The 2,212-nt window shown below is 31.8% G+C and overlaps 1 non-coding gene across 1 annotated transcript; it reads right to left on the minus strand.

The window, feature by feature from the left end:
• Positions 1 to 661: 661 nt before the first annotated feature.
• On the minus strand, positions 662 to 778 carry LOC118665553. Its single transcript, XR_004970662.1, has one exon. It is a non-coding gene; the product is annotated as a small nucleolar RNA SNORA65 (small nucleolar RNA).
• Positions 779 to 2,212: the final 1,434 nt, after the last annotated feature.

Below are 2,212 nucleotides of genomic sequence, written 5' to 3' on the forward strand. Positions count from 1 at the left end.
CCCATGAATATTTTAATAACTGACAGTTCATACTTCTCAATCCCTTTCACGTTTTTCACCCATCTTCTTAAACTCTCTCCCCTCTGGCAACCACCAGTTTTTTCTCTGTATCTATGAGTTTGTGGGGGTTTTTGTTCATTTATTTGTTCTTTAGATTCCACATATAAGTGAATTCATGTGGTAGTTGTCTTTCCCTATCTGACTTATTTCACTTAGAATAATACTCTCTAGGTCCATCCATATCACAAATGGTTAAAACTTCATTCTTTTTATGGCCAAGTAGTATTCCATTGTATATATGCACCACACCTCTCTTTCTTTCTTCTTTCTCTCTTTCTTTCTGTCTTTTTTCTTTCTTTCTTTCTTTCTTTCTTTCTTTCTTTCTTTCTTTCTTTCTTTCTTTCTTTCTTTCTTTCTTTCTTTCTTTCTTCTTCTTTCTTTCTTCTTTCTTCTCTTTCTTCTTTCTTTCTTTCTTTCTTTCTTTCTTTCTTTCTTCTTTCTTTCTTTCTTCTTTTCTTCCTTTCTTCCTTCCTTCCTTCCTTCCTTCCTTCCTTCCTTCCTTCCTTCCTTCCTTCCTTCCTTCCTTCCTTCCTTCCTTTCTTTCTTTCTTTCTTTCTTTCTTTCTTTCTTTCTTTCTTTCTTTCTTTTCTTCCCTCCCCCTGGTTGTTCCCATGCTTTCGGCACAAAGTCATCCACATGAAGAATAACCCTGTTTCTAAGCTGGGGTTTAGTTTCCGCTCACCACTGGATTGCAACATCTTCTTTATTCAGTTGTCTACTGATGGACACTTAGGTTGCTTCCAAGTCTTGCCTATAATAAAACTTCAATGAACATAGGGATGCATATATATTTTCAAATTAGTGTTTAGATTTCTTTAGATAAATACCCAGAAGTGGAATAGCTGAGCCATGTAGCAGTTATATTTTTAACTTTTGAAGACTATATTTTTTTGTTACTGTTTTTGTCATAAGACACATGCTAAGAATGAGCACTCTTTGTACTATAAGTTTGCTCTATTTATCTATAAAATTTGCTCTATTTATCTATAAAATTTAAAATTCTGGTTAATATAGATTGAAGAAGGTATAAAAGGGCCTCCTGCCCAACTGATTTATTTGGAAAAATGAGGTTGAGATGGAAAAGTCACTACTTTTAATAATCTTGAGCAGTGTAGACAATAAAAATCTTGCCAGTGATAGAAATGTGCTGCTGCTATGCTGTCCAATATGGAAGCCACTGGCCATAATAAACAATCAAAATATAGCTAATGTGACTATGGATCTAAAGTTTGACATTTATTTTAATAAATTTTAATAGCCACATATTGTACAACACATAACTAGAGAGTGATGTGGAAAGAACCGAGACAGTAGTTATCTAAAATGTTTCGGAGATTTATGGAATTTTATTTATCAAGTGATATTTATACAAAATGATTTTGCCCAGGAAAGTGGGACTCTTTCAAAATTTAGCTCCCATGGATTCCTATATATACTATATTTTATTTCTATAAAAGAATAAATGCTATTGTCTGGATTTTGAATTAATTATTAATTATGGTTTTTTTTTTAGTTTTTTTTTATTATAAAAGAATGTGATGTGAACCCACATCAAGGATTTTGTGTGAATTCTGATTTTTTCTTTTTTAATTTTATAAGGTACTTCTTTCCTTCAGCATATATTTCTCTCTTTTCTATGTTGTTCTGCATTAACACCAATATAATTAGCATTTCTCTCAGGTTATAGCCATTTTATAAATGTGTAAGGAAGATGTGCAAGAAAAACAACAGCTTTCATTGTTAATTTGCATTCACTATATCAGAAATAGTGAAATAAGTTGCTGAATATTTTGCTGAAAATAATTATGAAATTTGATTACTCAAATGAAATCAGCTTTAGAAAGATGAAGTGACTCACTTTACCTCCTACAATAAAATCCATCAAAGACAGATGACATACTGCATCTGCCAAGTTCTAATCTATATCAAAATGATAAAATTCCAATTTTTAACTATATTTGACTTGGAAAAAAAACCCACAGAAAAGCAGATTTCTGATTATTGTTAATTATCATGATTTTTTCCAGATATTCTTTTATGGATAAAGTCCTCCCCTCCACCCCCAAGGTATTCTAGGTTCATAATTTTGGATACAGTTTTGCTGATTTGACATTCTCATGTAGTAGTTGTTTCCAAACACCTGTACACAGAT

The sequence above is a fragment of the Myotis myotis genome, unplaced genomic scaffold (genome assembly GCF_014108235.1).
Source record: "Myotis myotis isolate mMyoMyo1 unplaced genomic scaffold, mMyoMyo1.p scaffold_m19_p_10, whole genome shotgun sequence".
In the NCBI taxonomy this organism is placed as follows: Eukaryota; Metazoa; Chordata; class Mammalia; order Chiroptera; family Vespertilionidae; genus Myotis; species Myotis myotis.